Source organism: Chionomys nivalis, chromosome 11 (assembly GCF_950005125.1).
Source record: "Chionomys nivalis chromosome 11, mChiNiv1.1, whole genome shotgun sequence".
NCBI classification, from domain to species: Eukaryota; Metazoa; Chordata; class Mammalia; order Rodentia; family Cricetidae; genus Chionomys; species Chionomys nivalis.
The window spans coordinates 25,027,480-25,046,291 of NC_080096.1; the positions used below are offsets into that span (position 1 = coordinate 25,027,480).

At 52.4% G+C, this 18,812-nt stretch overlaps 1 protein-coding gene across 3 annotated transcripts in view; it reads right to left on the reverse strand.

Annotated features, from left to right (window-relative positions):
* Dlgap3 (DLG associated protein 3) overlaps positions 1–18,288 on the reverse strand; it is a 65,267-nt gene extending 46,979 nt beyond the window's left edge. Inside the window, exon 1 of one of the 3 annotated variants that reach the window (XM_057784239.1) lies at positions 17,595–18,288. The gene's annotated coding sequence lies outside the window, so the exon portion shown is untranslated. Of the gene's footprint in view, positions 1–13,804; positions 14,235–15,147; positions 15,206–17,594 lie in introns of those variants that run through there. The other 2 variants (XM_057784241.1, XM_057784240.1) reach the window with 2 other exon arrangements.
* Between the last annotated feature and the right edge of the window lie 524 nt (positions 18,289–18,812).

The following is an 18,812-nucleotide window of genomic DNA, read 5'->3' on the forward strand; positions in this document are numbered from 1 at the left end:
TTAGCAGGTTGTCTTGGAGACAACCATCTAAGGCCAATGGTACTCTGCTGGGGAAGAGAGGAGTTGTTCTTGATGGTCCGTATCTGGGGACCAGAGATCCAGATGTGCGCAAGAAAATCCAGTGTCTTGGAGACCGACACAAAGGATGCCTTAGGTGAAGATGAAGATCTCACAAATTAAATATTAGCTGATTCATTGCTTCCTCGGGAAGCTGCTGGGAGAACTACAGCTAGACAGAATGGTCCAGATAGCAACAAAAGGATGGTGGAGCTCTTTAACAGGGGCCCAGCGTTATCCATGGGGGCCCATGAGGTCATCTCCCTGCAGGTTTCAACATAACAGATTTCCCAGCAGGTGAAGCCTAGGGTTTGTTTTGTTGCTGGGAGCCTGGGTTCTTCCATGCCTGTGACTGAACTATGTGTGCTGTTGAGAGCTCTACCTTCAGGTTTTGCCTAACTGTCCCCCATTCCCCACATTAACTGTACCCACTTCCCTGTTTAGCCCTCCACCACCCCTGGATCTGACAGCAGCTCAGATGACTGGGGCTGCATGCCTACTGGGAATGGAGGAGCCACCAAACCACACAGAACCCCTGGTCCACAACTCAAATTCCACAATTATTTCTCTTTGCCCATGGACTCCTCCCACCCCCTCACCTTCTCTTGCATCCACTTTCATCTGAGCCCCGTTGACCAATCTGACTTTAGTTGGGCTCTGATGCCTTTGTCAACAACTCTGCTGCTAGGTGGGCACCCTGGTCCCTGGCTTCCCTCAATCCGGCCCTGTGGCCCAACCCCAGTCCACAAGACTCCAAGGAAAATGCCTTTCCTACCTTCCCTGCCTTAGGGGATGGAGGAGGATTCACAGACTGGAAGGAGGGATGCTTACAGACATACTCCCTTCCCTTCATCAGTTTATTTAATCAACTCTTTCTTGGGAGCTCGGGGCAAGAAGGCTGCAGAAAATGGGCTCACTCTTCCACAACACTCAAGGCATTTCAGCAGGGCCAAGTCTAAATGCATCTTCTTGACCCATCAGACAGGGCCCATGCAAGCCAGTGACTAACCCATACCACCTATAATGTCTTTGAAAATCCCACCTCAGGGGGGCTCTGCACTTGATGTTCTTGCTGCCAGAACACTCTGCCCCAGATATTCCCATGGCTTCCTCTGTCTCATATTCCAGGGCTCAGTTCAGACGGGCCTTCCCTGACCACTCACTCTAACTGAAGCCAAGCCTTATCCTCCCGGGTTTGTTCTACTCCAACCTGTCCTGCTGCCCCATAGCATTTATGGGCATTTGAAATGACATTCTTCATCCGTTACATTTTTACGGTATGTCTTCCGGTGGTAGAGCATCCCCTCCAGAGGGGCCGTGACTAGGCCTCTCTCGTTGCTGCAGTAGTCTGTGATCTAGAATGCCTGGTATTAGCAAACAGGAATGAATGGCTTCCCTGCTACCTTTGCCCACTATCTTGTGCACAGAAGTCTGCAAAAAGGACCTCTACATCTTCCTCTCCGGAGACTTTGGAGAACTCAGAAAGATCAGTGTTCAAAATCCTGTCCCTAAACACCTCTCTGCTCTTCCCGTTTGCCTGTAGCACCCAGATGTGCTCTTTTGCACAGGGAAGGGAGTGGTGGAGGAGAAAGAAGGAAAAGGGGTAGCCTTTGCAATGCTGGGGAGACAGACGAGACGGTGAGGAGGTTCAGGGTCCACTACCAGTCCTGAGTAGGTCTTGTCACTCAGACTTACTGGATCCCAGCTCCCTCACCAGCTGGGGCCATGGAGCCAAGAAACCCTGCAAATGAACTGTGAGTTTCCCCTTCCTTCTCCAGGACTTCCAAAAGCCTCTGAGATACAACCACACTGACCAGTCTTACTCCTCATAGCCAACTACTTCCAGTCCGTCCACTCAGACACGCCATCCCACCCCCCCCCCTCCTCCAGGAGTCTCCAGTTTGGGAGTCTCCTCCTGCTGAGAGGAGTAATCAATCCCAGGACCAGAACTCCTCTGCGGCTCTGTCCAGGAGTGGCTGGTGACAGAGTGTCTTTTCTAAGTTTTGAGCTAAACCATCCGGGCTCATAGTCCAGGTCCACCAGTTAAGTAAACATGGGCTTTAAGGAGTGGCCTTCCTCTCAAAAGTTCCTCTTTCTTCAAATGGGGCAAAGTAGTCTCTCCCTTAGGTCTGCGCTGTCACAGGATTAAAGTAATGTAGGTAAGATCCAGGACAGTGCCAAGGGCTGGCTAGAGATGAAGGAAAAGTCATTTAAATGCATGAGAACTAAACTCAGGGCCTCTCAGAGGGGATTTCTCAGGCCATCTTGAACAGAGACTGCAGCCATGCCTGGTGGATCAGAAATGAGCCCCGTGGAAACTCTTTCATGTTGCGTATCCAGGAATTTTCTTGCCTAGGAAGCGTTTGAAGACCTCCAGTATCTTGAGAATGCAGAACACAGCAGAGCAGCCCTGGTGTCCCAAACTGGAGCCCTCTGGCTCACAGACCTCCAGAGTCCTCTGTACCCAGAAATGGCAGCTTCTCTTCCCACTCCAGAGATTGAGAAGAACAAGCTCAGCAACCTCAAACTAGGAACTTGAAAGACAAAGACAACTACCTACCTGCACCTACGCTACCTTCACCGAACCATAAACAGTTTGTTTTCTCTGCCTGGGTCTCAACGTTCTCATCTGTAAAATGGAGACAATGGCATCTGCCCCCTTATGTTATACAACAAGTAACTAATTGTCCAACCCAAGACAAGACACACCGGCCTCCGTTCTCACATCTATCCTAACATGAACACAGTAGCACCTTCTTTCATTCGTGTGTGACTTGCACTGGCCTCTGAGGTGTTGCCAGACTTGAGTAAGCCATGGCCACCAGAGAATAAGAGGCAGGAGCCAAGTCCCAACAGGGGTCCTATGGATATGTGATTCTATTCCAGGCCAAGTCCATGGCCGTTCCTACTTTCAACCTAGCCAACCAGTCATGTGTCCCTGCCATGGAATCTACAGCTTGGGGTTAGCATACCGTTCCCCAAAGCCCTCTATATAACTGGCACAAAGGCCATCTTCTCCTTCCGGGTCAGTGTCATAGGAAAATCAAGCACAAGGCTGGACCCTCTGAATGTCCTTTTGTTGGCTGACTTCTGGGTGGACTCGCCTACCCTTCAGCTCCGCCTGAAGTCTGCGGACCCCATCCCAGCTGCAGGAATGCCTAAGCCCAATTCTCCTCTGAGCCCCTGGACTTAGAGGATCTGAGGACAGAATGGGAAACCGAGAGGCAAGAGGCACAGCAGGCAAGTGTCCACACAGGTCAAGAAGCAGAACAGTAACAGCCATTCACCTGCCCTGTCCATCGCACCGCTGATGCATATATTTTGCTGCTGTTGGTTTTGAGACAGGCTCATGAGTAGCCCAGGCTAGCCTCAGACTCACTATGTAACTGAGGATGACTATGAATACCTGACCATCCTGCTCTACCGTCCGAGAACTGGGATTCTGGGTCTGAGTCATCACACCCAGTTTGTGCAGTGCTGAGGCGCCAGCTCAGGGCTCTGTACAGGCAAGGCAAGCACTCCATCAGCTACCCAATATGAAGTATTTCCTAAGAGTGATCACTCCCAAGACAGCCGTCACCACCTCCTCTTCTGTCCCTCTACCCCTTATTCTGCACAGCAGGATAAATGTGTGGTGCAAGCTTGGAATTCCTTAGAGGCTAGGAGCAGAGATCTATTTCTACATGGCCAAGCAAAGCATACAGTAGATTCTCAATGAGTTAAGCTTCAGTGACCTAGTCATCAAGAAGTAGCAACCAACAGCTGGTGCACTGGGAGACGGGAGAAATGACCCTGCAACCGGGCCAGATTGCCATAGCAGACAGAGTTTGCGTCCAGCCCAGGGAGGCTTGCAGGCAGAGTCCAGTGCTGAGCAGAAAAATCTCAGGTGCCTATCTGCTCAGAAGTCTATGGTTTGTGGCCCAAGCTGGCCTTGAACTTGTTTTGAGGCTGAGAATGGTTTTATAATTATTAGTCGTCATCATCACCATAGTAACAGTAGTGGTAGCAATCTTCTTTTTGTTTTTCTTTTTGTCTCACTTCGTAGCTCTGGTTAGTCTGGAACTCACTCTGTAGACCAGACTGAGCTGGTCTTGAACTCAAAGAGATCCATCCACCTGCCTCTGTCTCTTGAGTTCTGGGGTTAAAGGTGTACGCAACCATGCCGAGCTCTGGCTAAGGACGACTTTAACACTTCTAATTCTCCTGCCTCTGCCTCCTGACTGCTAGGATTACAGGTGTATTCTACGTGGTGGTGGAAATGGAACCCAGGGTCATGCATGCCAGGTGAGCACTCAGCAAACTGAGCTACATTCCAAATTATTTTTCTTAAGACGGGCTCCCTCTATGTATCCTTGGCTGTCCTGAAATTCTCTATGTAAACCAGGTTGGCCTTGAACTCACAGAGATAGACGTGCCTGTGCCTCCTGAGCGTTGGGATTAAAGGTGTGCGCCACCATACCCAGGTTTTGCTGTTGTTTTTAATTTTAAAAGACAAGAGTCTCACTATATATCCCTGGTTAGTCTGGAACTTAGGTAGACCAGGCTGAACTCAAAACATCAAAAATCACAACAAGCTAGGTTGGGTGGTAGGGCAGTGGCACTTGTCTAGGATCCACACGTCTCAGGTTCGATCCCCAGCACCATCACGCACATCCCAACAATTTGCCTACCTCTGCTTCTCCAAAGCTGTGTACCTCTGTGCCCAGCTATTTTAAAACTACTCATTCATTCATTCATTCATTCATTCTCTTCACTTATGTGTATGTGTGTAAAACTGTTTGTCAGCATGTGCGCCACATATGTGCAGTGCTCACAGAGGACAAAAGAGGACATTGGAGTTACAAGTAGTTGTGAACCATCTGGTGTGTGTGATGGGAATCCAATCCTAGTCTTCTACAGGAGCAGTGAGTGCTCTTAACCATGGGGCCTTCTCTCCAGACTCCAGATTTGTTTTCTGAGACATCTAACTATATATAGATTAGGGTGGCCTGAAACTCAATGTATAGCCTAGGTGGGGCTCCAACTCATCAGTTTATAATCCCTCTGCCTCAGCATCCCAAGTACTGGGAATACAGAAGTGCACCACCACTCATGTTCAGTTCAACTCTCTGAATGCTGTAACCACACATGCACGGTGGTAAATGGTATAGAAGAAAAGCATCATCTCAGTTATCACAGCCGCCCATGGTAGACACCGTCATCTCTCCCATCTCACACTCATCATAGCGACCCATGGTAGGCACCATCATCTCTCCCATCTCACACTCATCCCAGCCCCCCATGGTAGACACAGTCATCGCTCCCATCTCACACTCATCACAGCCCCCCGTGGTAGACACCATCTCTCCCATCTCACACTCATCCCAGCCGCCCATGGTAGGCAACATCATCTCTCCCATTTCACACTCATCACAGCCGCCCATGGTAGACACCGTCATCGCTCCCATCTCACACTCATCATAGCGACCGACCCATGGTAGACACCATCTCTCCCATCTCACACTCATCACAGCCGCCCATGGTAGACACCATCTCTCCCATCTCACATGGTCATCATAGCGACCCATGGTAGGCACCATCATCTCTCCTATCTTACAGATGAGGAAACTGAGGCTTAGGATGTAAAGAAAACTGCTTGAGGTGACACCATGGTAGACTATAGGGCTGACACTCTCAACCTCTAGGAGACCGAATGCAGACTGAAAAGGTACGTATCAAAAATATGTTTCTGAGTCAAGTCCTCTGAAGACGTCAGCAGATAGACGCCCCCCCCCCCTTGTAAGTCTGGCTCAGCTCTCACCTAGGAAAGCTCCACCCCTTCCATTTCTCCCTCACACATGGTCACACAGGTACCTCAAACTATCCACTCACCTTTAACCTCATGTTCATCCAGACGTTAAGGGCCACAGCCCTGGAGTCATCCACACACCTCTTACACAGCACTTGTGCTCACACAGAATCCTGGACACTTAGTGTCTAAAGACACTGTTCCCACACGGGTACATCCACGGCTGCATTATTCCCCAAAAGACACGGATGTCTGGGTGCCTACAAGCTGCAGAGATGCAAGCATGACCCGTATGTCCACACGCTTATCTCCCTAGGACAGCTCTATGTGTCCACATCTCATAGGCACCCACATCTGATCAATGTCATACATCAAATCCTCCCCCAACAAGAACTTTATCCATTGTTCCCAGATCCAATACTAGGCCCAGGTGAGCAATGCTCCTCCGTTCCTCTGGGGTTGGCCAGGCAGTCCAAAGAGGGAGAGAAGGCTTGGCCTGCCTGTGATGGATGGAATTAATCTACTGAGCTGGAGAAACTAAATAATTAAATCCCTAATCACCCCCCAAGCCAGCCCAGGCCAATATAGTTGAGGGAGGGAGGGGGCTCTGAGGCCCAGACCAATATCCTAGAGGGGGAGGAGCTTAGAAGCAAGGCCCAGGCAGAACCCTTCTTGAGGGGCCTCTTGGAAGGAGTGCGGCAGGCACATGAGTAGACAGTCAGAAAGGCTTTCCCTTCCCGTTTGGAAATGAGCAGCTAAAGGGAGCCAGGCTACCACCAACCACTAAAAACAAACTGGATGAGGGCACAGCCCCGCCACCATCTGCAGAACCCTTCCTGCCACTCTGTGGAATGGGAGGTGCATGCTGGCACTGTCAGGGGCTAGGAGCAGGAACGCTCAGAATGCCAAGGGCTGTGGCAGTCAAGAGCGTCTGCCCAGAGTGGCTGATTCCTCTCAGACCAGCTTTGACCCACCCTCTACCCCCAATGGGAACAAGATCTTCCCTAAGCCTAGTGCAGATGGCAATGAAGAACCCCTCCACATAGGTGCACCTGCTTTCCCTAGAAGCGGGTACAGCACGTGACAAAGAGGCTGAGGAATGGGGCAGAGGCCTGGGCAGGGGGGCTCTGGGAATCAGCCTGGGAACAGGCCCCAGTCCGATTGGTTGAAAAGTGGGTCATTTTCCTTTTGAAAAATAGTGAGAAAATGGAGAAGTAGGTCGGGCTCTCATCCCCTCAGCCCCAGGCACCACCCCCCAACTTGGATGGGGAGACATGGAGAAGCGTGCATGTGCAAAAACTCCTTGTCCCCCAGAACCCCAGCCAAGGTCCACGCAGAAGAGGCCAAGGTCATCATTACTCAGGCCACTCAAGGACAAGCACATTCTGTAGCCAGGACTGAAACACAGCCACACCCTCCCCTGGGGTCTCTAGGGAGAAGGGATTTAGGGTTGGTCCAAGCTGAGGAGTGGGGATCCTAGCCTAAGGGACCCTGAGAAGCCCCCTCCCATCTTCACGTTGTCGGTCGCGACTCCTCTCCTCTCTTCTCCTCCCTTTCCTCTTCGTCCACGTGGGCAGAGTCGTTGCCATGACACCGCGGGCAGGTGGGCGGCTCTGGCGGCTGTTTCGGCCCAACCCCCAAGCTCACAGCCCAGGTGGGAAGGGAGAGGCTGCAGCAACCGAGTCCCTAACCCCAAAAACGGAGGGGAGCAGTAGAGGTCCCCTCCACCCCACAACCTAGAATGGGTTCTGGTCCCAGCATGTCTGTTCCAAAGCAGCTCCACCCTAGGTGTAGAGGTTTGGGGGAGGTACACTCAAAAAAGATCTTTAGCCTTGAATGCTCCCTTTCCCCAGAGGTCAGGGGGAGGGTGACCCACCACCCCCTTTTCTTTCTCTAGTTCTCATCAGCATGGATCACAGACTGTGTCTTGGTCCCGTCTTGCTAGCAGCCCATTGGTCCTGCCTGAGGTCTGACCTTAGATCCCCATTCTACATTACAAGCTCAAAGTCCCTGGCTCTCTTGTGAGAAGGGGACTGATCTGTCAAGACACAAAGAAATTCCTTCCATACTGCCAAGCCCCAAACCATCCTACAGAACTGGGCCTGACTTCACATCACAGCCCCAGGGGCCAACAGCTCCTAAGCATCTTTGGTTAAGGTACCCATCCCTCCAGGAGAGGAAGGTGGACTGGACAGGGAGGATACCACATCTGACTGCAGGAAGTCCGAGATCTGCCTAAGCTCTCTGACCCGCAGCTCCTACCACCATCCTTCTCTCTCTATCTTCAAAGCTATGTCTGTGGCTCTGATTTGCTAAAGTCCTTCCTGTTGTTCAGGGTCCCACTTACAATCTAGCCTGCTCCCTAAGGCAGGAGCTTTGCGTCACCGGTGCAGTGGAACCACAGAGACCCCGCTTAGCAGCCCTCTGCAGCCTGGCTGGCAGAAGTAGGCGTGTGTGGGTTGGTAGTGCCAAGATCCAAAAGGAAGGGAGAATGGCAGCCAGGGTTAACTGGAGGGTGTCCAGCTTCTCATGGGGTATTATTAGTCATGACATACACACAGCACACAACACACACATACACACACATGTCTACTTCCCTCCTTAGTCTTCCCCAAAGGGAGCAAGTATGATGACTAAAATACATGCATGCCCATGGATGTGTATGTGGGTATGTACATACGTGTGTATACTATGTCTCTTTTCCTCCTCCTCCTCCTCCTCCATGGTTAGTGCTCTACATCAGTCCGCCCTCATTCTAATGTCTCACCAAGGCTATCACAACAGCATCCCAACTGGTCCCCCTGCCTCACACCTTGATCTATGGGCATCCTATGGGCATCTAATGTGATCCCTTTATAATTCATCACAAATAAACTGCGAGTGCCCACCTTGGAACCAGAGACGGTTACCCACACAGTCAGTAACACAGTGAGCCACGCAGATGACGCTCCCATCCGCAGGAAAGTTATGGTCTGGGGAAGAGAGTGAGATCGGAAGCCAACATGTGAGGGAGCTGGCGGTGGCGAGTGAAAATTTAAAATATAGATGAACTGGGGTGAGGGGGTAGAGTGGCAAGGGCTATTTAAGTTAGACTGCTGGGGAGGGAGGCCTCACAGAGAAGACACTTCTGAGCCAAGATTTGAAGACAGTGAGGGAGGAAGTGGCATGAATGTCTAAAAAGAGCATTCAGGCTGACAGGAAGGAGAGCATCAAGCCTCAAGGTGGGATTTTCCAGCTTCTTTGTGGGATGCAAAGGAAGCCCTTTGGGACCAGGGAGGCGATGGGCGATGATCTGACACACGACACTCAGGCCCTAACCACTAGGTACTCCGGATGTCACTCCCAGTGAGAGGGAAAACATGGCCATGGCTGGAGAAGCCACTCAGCTGGTGGAGTGCCTGCCTCGCATGCACAAAGTCCTGCACTGAACCCCCAGCACTAGAGAAAATCTATCAAGGTGCTGAGTCTCTGTAATCCCAGCATTCAGGAGGTAGAGGCTGGCTGGAGGATTGCAAGTTCAAGGTCATCCTCTACTACTTAGCAAGTCTGAGGCCAGCTTGATGGAGACCTATCTCGAAAAGGGGTGGGAGAAGCAGGAACAAAGAGAGGGAGGGAGGGAGGGAGGGAGGGAGGGAGGGAGGGAGGGAGGGAGGGAGGGAGGGAGGGAGGGAGGGAGGGAAGAAAGTATGGCCTTACCTTATTCCAGCTCCTGAATCCATGGAGACCAGTTGGGGCATTTCTTTTTGATAGTTATGTTTATGGTTATTATGTACTTATTTATTCGCTTATGTGCACAGTGCGCATGTGGAGGACAGAGGACCTAAAGGAGGCAGTTCTTTCCTTCCACCATGTAGGACCTGGAGACTGGACTCAACAGGCATGGTGGCAAGTGCCTCTACCCACTGAGCCATTTCGCCAGCCAGCTTCTTGCTCTGTAAATGACTTTTCCCTCAGCTGCTCACCTGCCAAATGTTTTTGCCCCTTTTAAGCTTTAGCTTCTTTGGGTCCTTGCCAAACTCTTCCCTCCCACTCCAGAACTGACCTAACCTCCTCCTCGTGTTCACAGCGCCCATTGTGCTCACGGGCCTCCACTCCTCCTCCTTAGACTGTAAGTCACTTGAAGCTGAGGATCTTCTCGAGTGTCAAGTACAGCCTGTGGAAAATTGTCGGCATAAAGCAGACACTGGCTGAGCGAATGCATGCCCTGAGTGAGGCACATGTGACAGAACAAGGGCTGCAGATGAGCTAACGCCAGCCTTGGAGGGGCTGGGAACGGTGGCTCACACCTGTAATTTCGACACTCGGGAGACTGAGACAGGAAGACTGCCATGGCTCTGCGGCCATCATGGGCTACATACCGAGTTCTGTGTCATCCTGAACTACAGAGTGAGACTCTCTCTCAAAACAAAACAAACACAACCAAACAAAAAAACCACGAGTGAGTAAGATACGGAGGCTTATGGCTGCAAGTTGCCATCAGGACACTGTTACCGTATACTGGGATGTTCCATACACACTGCTCACATATGTGTGTATGCTAACATTTATGGGCATGTCTGTGTGTGTACTCCTACAGATCTGTTGTCATATGCATATTAGAAATCATGCTTAAGTTAGATGTGCATATAGTACCATAGATAAGTAATACATACATTGCCACAGGACCCATATGGGCACCTGAATGTATATACATATACACACATATACTGGGCCTCCTAAATATCCCCTGCCCTCTTCTTCTGTCACACCCAACTTGTTCCTAATTCATGAAACCTCTGAATAGTGTTGATGTTTCTCCTCTCACACTTCCCCACATACACCCTAAACATCACAGCATCTGGACAACATCAGGACCAGACCTCTTTCACAGCTGTCTTCACAATTTCCCTCTGCAAACTGCCTTCATATGAATGGTGATAGGAACTAGATGGCATGAAATTTGAAAGACCTGCTTTCTGGAGAAGAGCCATAGGCATCAGAGTGGACCGAGTTCAAGCTAGGGGGAAATAACTTTTGAACGGAGCCAATGCTGAGTCAAATTCAATATCTGTCTTCTCTATGAATCAACTTTATGCACATTTATTCATATGTTCCTAATTTTTTTTTTGGTTTTTCGAGACAGGGTTTCTCGTAGCTTTGGAGTCTGTCCTAGAACTAGCTCTTGTAGACCAGGCTGGCCTGGAACTCACAGAGATCCCCCTGTCTCTGCCTCCCAAGTGCTGGGATTAAAGGCGCCACCATGCCACCACACACCAGCATGTTTCTAAATAATTAAGTACACACATACACACATTTATATTTAAGTATATATGCAGCCTTCCATCCATGTTCACAGACACATGGCCACACATCTGTATCCCTGGGTGAGCATATCACACACCCACCTGTTAGTTTAGCTGCCTTCGCAGCCACATATGTAGCACATATGTAAATGGATGTATACGAAGTCATACATACACTCAGGTATTGAGTGCCCACATGGATATACACAGATGTGTACCGACGCCATCACAGACCCACTCACAGGATAGGCAGATCCTCCACAGGCTTCTACCTTACCCAGAGAAATCCACCATCCTATTTCCCAGTAACTTCACAAGCTTTACACTCGCAACTTGCAAGCCCCCCACCTCTCCATTTGCATAGCTGTTCCTGTTAGCTCCAGGGTACATATACCCAACTCCTGGTCACACCCCATTCCCTCTTCACTCAGGGAAAGGCATTTTAGAGAAAGACTCTCAAATTCCCTTGTTCTACGCCTAGGGGAAAAAAAGAGTATCTGCTTAGACAACTTGGGTGAGGATAACAATAAAGTTGGCATAACTCTGCCGATCCAAGAGGCAGCCCACCCCTTAACTGCGGAAGCGAGGTGATGATCCCTCTTAGCACTTCTGGAGATGTTTCTCCACTCCCAAACATAGTGAAGATATTGAAAGCAGGAAACGAACAATCAATGAGCTAGTTTGTATCCTGAAGCCTCCTGGGACAGTCCTCTTCTTCCCTACAGGACAGTTCCATGGTGTCGAGTTTCCCAAGGCAGTCGGAAGGCCTTGACCAGGAAACTAGCTCAGAACTGTAAAGGGGATGACCCAGGCTCAAAATAATAAAAGCAAGTATTTCACAACAGGAGCCACTCAGGGACAGGAAGGCAAGCTGCGGACACCTCCTGGCAGAGAAGCAAATGTTAGAACACTGGATCATGAATAGCAGGGACTCTCTAAGGGGCCAGGGAGAAGGGGGTGGACACCAAGCAGTCCGTGAGGGGGTGGAGGGGTGACTGCTTCAGGCAGCGGCAGCAGCTCCAAAGTAAAGTCTTATCAAAGCTGTTATGTAACCAGGGGAGCCGAGAGGAGCACAAACACCTCCCCTCCCCAAACAGGCACCCACACCCACACCCACCACCTCCCAGCACCCACAAGCATATGAAAACTCAGCTTCTCTGAAGCAGCTCAAGAAGAAGGAATCATCTTGATGGGTTACATCAAAAACATGACGGGTGACGGAGCCCCTAGTTAACCAGAAGTCCTGTCCAAGAGAAGAGAGACTGGTTCTGTGCGAGACCTCAGGAAATCTCTCCCTTGTCCTGAACTTCCTGCCACACCCAATGTCTGCCCAGAGGCATCTGGAAACCTTTCCCTGCCCCTCCCCCTCAGAAGGATTCCATTTGAATATTTGATTGTGCTCTTGGGGATGGGAGGTGAGCTGCCATCAACCCCTCCTGCCTGTTGTTCCCCCACATCCTCATCTGCATGTCCTGACATTTGGCTCTCATCCCCCAGGGATGACAAGGAGAGGGACTTGGAGAAATAACACCTTGCTCTATTCCCTTGAACCCAGATACCTAACATGACCCTGACCGCAGGTCAGTAGGGGAAAAGCTATTGAGAGAAGACGAGTATTGAAACCCAGACCTCGTTCTTCCATTTGAACATTCTTTACTCCCCCAGATCTTCCCTTTTCCCTGCTGCCCTGTCTCCAGTAGCCTCCTCCTTCTCTTCTCCATGGCACTGAGCAACCCCACCCACTCCTTGAATCCTTTGCTGAGAAATCTTCCTCCCCAACAAAAGTCTCTCCCAAATATGCTTCGAGCTAGGGCTGGGGATGGGCAGCGCACAAGCAGGCTTGCAGAATATTTTAGGGTTCCTGCTCTCAAGTCTAAAGTTATGGTTAGCAGGTTGGCACCAAGTGGCCTATCCATTATCCTGACTATATCCTGAGGTCTACCTGGCCAGACTCAAACTCTGACTGTCTTGAGTCTGAACTTCTGGGGCTCAAAAGGAAAAAGGCTTGGGCAGAGTCAATAAGCTTGCTGTACTATGATCTCAGAGAAAGCTCGCAGCCACACAATTGTATTGCCCTTTCCCAGTCCCACACTAACAGTCCGATGGCTTTGGAAAGAGGAAGGTGAACTCAAATACGGAAAAGAAAGTCCTTCTACCAAATACCACTAAAAACTATGAGACCTAAATTCCTAAAAATGACCTCAGAATATATATATTTCTATCCAGGACTCTGCCCTTGGAAAATGGGTCACCTGGGAGACTTTTTCTAGTGAACCCTCAGCACTGCCCAGGCACCTCTCCATCAGCCACCCCAACCTTTTTCAGCACCCGGGACAGCTCCAGAGGAGCGCGTCTCCGGAGTCTCGTTCAGCACTGAGGACAGCTCCTACAGTCACTCTGGCTGGGTTTTCAGAAACCCAGAAACCGAAAGAGAAGCTTCACCCACCGAAACCCCTCTCCCACCCTTGTTCCGGTGCACTGACACACCTGAACACACTCCATCCCCTGACGATCTCAAGAGAGAAAAGGAATCCAGACCTGGAACTTCCCTCAAGAAGCCTAGAGAGAGGACCCCACCCACCTCCTTTCAGGCCTGAGCCACTCAGCACCACTCACAGCTGGCACCAGAAGGCTCTTTCCTTCTTAACCACCACCCCAAAACAAAATAAATACTCACGTGGGGGCTCTTAGCCCTGTAGGCAGATGTGCTGGGAGGAGGCCTTGCGAGGTAGCTCCCCACACCCTGTTCTGAACCCCCTTTCTGCAGGAGCCAGCTCCCATCTGGACTGGGGGGAGGAGAGGCATGTGGAACCACTGAGTGAGGGGAAGAGAGAGGGGAAGAAACTGGAGCGGGGGACTGTGGGGCGGGGGTGTTGGGATGGGGGCGAGGGAATCCTTTTCAATTTTATCCTCTCCCCATATCTACATCAGCCCTGTGGGCTCAGCTCTTTAATATTTACACACAGGAAGAGGAGAGGATGAGAAAGAACAGAGAATGGGGGGGCAGCAGGGGCTACCTGAGCTCAAAGGGCACAGAGGCAGAAGCCTTCTAAAGCTGAGGGCTTGGGTCCCCTCTACCATCCCAGCCCACTCCGGTTCTGAGCTCTGGATTGGAAGGAAGAAGAAGAACCCTGGGACCATCCTGTCCCTTTGTTAACGAGATACTTTGAAGCTGCATCAGGAAAAGATCAGATTCCCCACCCACATACCTGGACACCCCCACAAACCCAGATTTCTTGGGTGCCTTATGTGCAGATGGGAGAAGCAGTATTCATACACTAGTGTGCACTGATGCCTGGAACACGCTTGCCTGTGAGCTGTCGTCTAATATGCACAGGAACATGTCAGCTAGCATGTACAAGTTTATGCAAGCACGAGTCTATTCACACATTAACACCTCAAGAAATCAAACCTGAGCAATCACCTTTGGAACTCAGCTCCCAAGCAACCTCACCTCTTTGCCCATGGCTCTCCAGATAGGGACCGAAGGAAAAGGCCACCCAACCGTCTCAGACTCTCCTCTTCCCAGGCCCCTCCTGCATAAGCCTCACTTTTTCTGTCTGTAACATGGGAAGAAGCACTAGTGGGAAAGAATGCTGCGCTGAGCCCAGGGACCCGACAAGTTATTAGCAACGATGAGCTGGCAGCTTGTTACCATAACGATGGTGCCACTGCCTCACCCCAGCTCAAACCCAGACTCCCTAGACGGCAGGAGGCCCCGCTGAGCCAGCAGCCTTCAGACTGAAGGGGGTGGAAAAAGAGGGAATTCAGACACGATGCTTGCAGAGTGGAGGGTACACAGCTGTTCTTCCAACCCCCCACAGAGAAACAAAGCTTGGACTCCCCCAAGGGAGTCAGAATCTGGGAAGGCCTCTTGACCACCGGGATAGGAAGACACTGGGAAAGTCTTTGGAAGCGTGTCTTAAGAAAAGCTTTGTGATTACAGCCTCTCTCCCCTCATTCACTTCAGACACCTCAAACAGAAAGCCCCTCAGCAGTGACGAGGACAATTGTGCTTACCATTTGCTCCACACTCCTGGAAGCCTCAGTCAGAAAGGGTTCAGGTAGCTGCATGTCCTTTCTAAATCAGACAAAGCTCAGAAGTTTCTCTACCCATCAGAAGCCCAGGAAGGTTTTAAAAACAAACAAAAAAAAATTTTAAAAAAATTAAAAAAAAGAACTCAGCCCAGCTAGAGGCAAAATGCATCAGAAACTGTGTGGGGTGAAGAAAAATGAGCCCGACCCCCTGAAGCGCCAACATGAGCTGGAAGAGATGCTACATGCCAGGCAGATGCTGAAGCAGGCACTGAAAGAAAGAAGTCTGAAGTTGGGCCTAGAGCAGCAGCAGCCCCTAGCCAGCTGGAACTAAGACAAGGCCACGGCCTTCCTCTATGGTGGGTCTGCCAGGCATCCCCATTCCCAGGAATACCTGTAGGCTCCTCTGTTCTGAGAAGAGTCCCAGGTTGACAGATTGACAGCTGTAGACATACTGAGTCTTCATCCTCTACCCACATCCACACTCAGCTCTTAAGGGGGTGAGGAGTTCCAGGGGAGAATGTGAAGGTTAGGAAATTACCTGGGGAAACACTAGCCTAGGAATCCACAGGTTCATTGTGTGACCTTGAATAGGTCTCCTCTCTTTCAGATTCCCCAATCTGTAATTAAGAGATTGGACCAACTCAACTGCAAGGCTCTTCCTCTGGCTATCATTCTACAGTTTCATGCAAGCTCATTCCTTGGATGTGAGCCCCCTGGCACAAAATGCATGGGCACTGCCTGCCAGATCAGTGGGGCAGTGGGGGGGGTGTGGGGGCTGCATCTGAGGCTGTTCATCCTATGTTCACGTTCCTTTTAGAAACACCTGCCACCCTAGCCCTCCCAGCTCTCTTTTTAGACCCTGATTCACTGCCAACTCACGAAGCTCTCCCTCCCCTCCCTCCTCGCTTCTCCCGCATCTCTCTCTTTTAGGCACTGACAGCTGGGTACAGAAGTAGACCCTGCACTCAGGGAACAGTAGAGAAGTGGAGGGCAGTGATCCAGTGTCCGAGAAAACACACTAGAAAGTACTAGTCTCTAAACCTGGGCCTAGCTGGGTTCCTCGGGTCAATGGAAGACCTCGGTGAGGATTTTTCTCTACCGCTGCCTAGTAATGTGTGATCAGGAGAAATGCAACCCACCCCCTTAACCTCAACATTCTCTTCTGTAAATTGGCATCATATTAGTTTGAACCATGTGGAATGGTTGTTTTTGCAGGTTAAAAAAAATAGAAACAGCTGAATACTGTCAATTTCATATGGCTAACCTGACAGCCCAACCTGCTTCCAAGGCAGCTGGAGAAACAAGAGATGAAAGAGGAGCATTTTCAAAAGTCCTAGACTGATACTTGTATTACTACTTCAAGAAGGTAAGTACAGACCCACCTGGAACAGTGAGCTAAGCCAATGACCCAGAACTCAGAAATTTGGGGCTTGGAACTCTAGGAGAAATCCAACTGCTCCAGTGTTAACAAGGTAGATCTTCCTCCTGGCTTTCTCAGTGTCTGACTCTAAGGGGTCTTTACTGAAATGACACCAGCTTCTAGCAACTCCTCCCTCCCCCCCAAAAAACCATTCCCACACACCGGTACCACAGCTCACCACCAGCAGGGACCCAGCATGCGGAAAAGACAACCCAACCAGCAGCATCGCAGAAGATGCCCCAAGAGCTCTGGTCTATATCTAAGAAGACCCTGGAGGGAGGGGGCGATCTGACCTCGGAAAAGTATGATCTTCCCATGCTAGTCCCACCAGGAATGGGGGCGAGGCAAAGCCCAGGTGTGGGTGAACCCTGCTTGGATATATTCCCACAGTCACACAGTACAACATACCCAGATCCATTCACAGAGGTAGTCGCACATGCACGTCCATTCATACACACTCAGACACCTACATCCACAGCCACACTGTGACAGCACACACTCATCCACACATATGTCGACAGATTCATGGACGGTAACACCCTGCACGCTCACTGCATTACACTCACCCACAGACCCACACGGCGACACCCTCATCACAGACACACGCACGCTCGCTCACACACCTGCAGAGGAAACTTCTCTCTGGATCTCCCCAACACCACGACTTCCCCCCACAGCCAATCTCCCTCCCAGATCCAAGCTTCCATTCCAGCCGGGCAAGGGCTGGGCGGGCACTGGCTGGCCTCCCGCGGCCCCGGCCGGGACAGCACGTCTGCGGAGCGCGTGGTCCCCAACGCGTCCCTGGGGTCAGGCACGCCGGCCTCCAGGCCCAGGGTGAGGTCGGGGGCGGTCGCTGAGGCCCAACCCCTCCCCCCATCGCGGGGCCCGAGCCCAGGCCGCCAGAGCCCCGGGCGTGGGCGGCGCCGGGGCTGCAGCCCGGCCGAGCCTGGGGGGCGCTGCAGAGGGCGCGGCAAGCGCGGCCCGGTTCCCACCCCTCCCAACTGCTTACCTGGCCCGGTCGGGCTCCGGCCGGGGTTACATGGTGCCGGCGGCCCGGGCCGGGGGCGCTACGACTGCGGGCGCGAGTGCGGGCTCTGGGACCCGGCACTGCGGAGCCCCCAGCTAAGGGGCCGCGCGGGCTGCGGAGCCCCGAGCGAGCGCTGAGCGACCGCGGGAGCGGGAGCCGGAGGCGGCCAAGCCACGGAGGCTGGATTTCCCGGGGACCAGGACGGGGAGGCGGGGGGATCCCGCCCGCGCGCTCCGCCCCCGCCCCCGCCCCCGCGCAGGGCGGCCGAGCCAGGAGCCCGCGACAGGGAGGGGGCCTGCGCTCCCCGCCCCCGCAGCGGCCCCGCGAGGACCGAGGTCGCAGCCGGCAAGCGACCGCCGCGGTCCTGGAGGAGCGCCCGCGTCGCTGAGCGACAGCGCCGGGGAGGCCCAGCTCCGGGGTGCCAATGAGGTCTCCCGGGTCGGTGTGCACTGAGGACCCAGGAACCAGCACATTCGGTGTCACAACCGCGCACAGCAGACCGAGGCACGGGTACCCAAGCCCAGAGTGCGGGTGGCTAAGGAGACACACAGCCTCACTGAGGCAGTCACACCCTGAATGTCACACACAGCCTCCCCCTCCCAGGCACGTCCTCTTAGGCTACTGTCCTTAGTTTCCCGGGTATGCTCCCCGACTTCGGCTCTTGGCCTGGGCTCTACGAGTCCCCCCCACCGCACCCCAGCCCTTTTGCCCCACCCCTGCCAGGGCGGGGCGCTGTGCCCGGCCTCCGAGTCATTGACAGGCGTCCCTCACCCACAGTCCACCGGTGGAGGCAATCCCCAGTGTGCCGGGAGAACCTCGCTATACCTGCCGTCTTAGCTGGGGGCCCCACCCGTACCCACTGTGCCCGCCCACCTCTGGGCCCCGAGCCAGGGGCTGTGCCATAGCGGGGGTGGGGTAGAGGAGGGAAAGGGGACTGTCCGAAGCACAGCGCGAAGCTGCAGAACCAAGACACAGGCTGCAGAAGTGCGGAGAGCTGACTGCAGCAGTCCCTGGCTGGAATCCGTCTTGGCGCCCAGAGCGATGCTGTAATGGGGGGGAGGGGGCTGCGTGGGGAAGCCGCAGGAGGAGGGGCTGAGGAGATGGGGGGGAAGGGCGGGCTCTGGATTCTGTCTTTCCCGGAGGGTGCGAGGGCACGCTGCCTCAGGAGCTCTAAGTTGGGGTAGAGGGCGATCTACATCC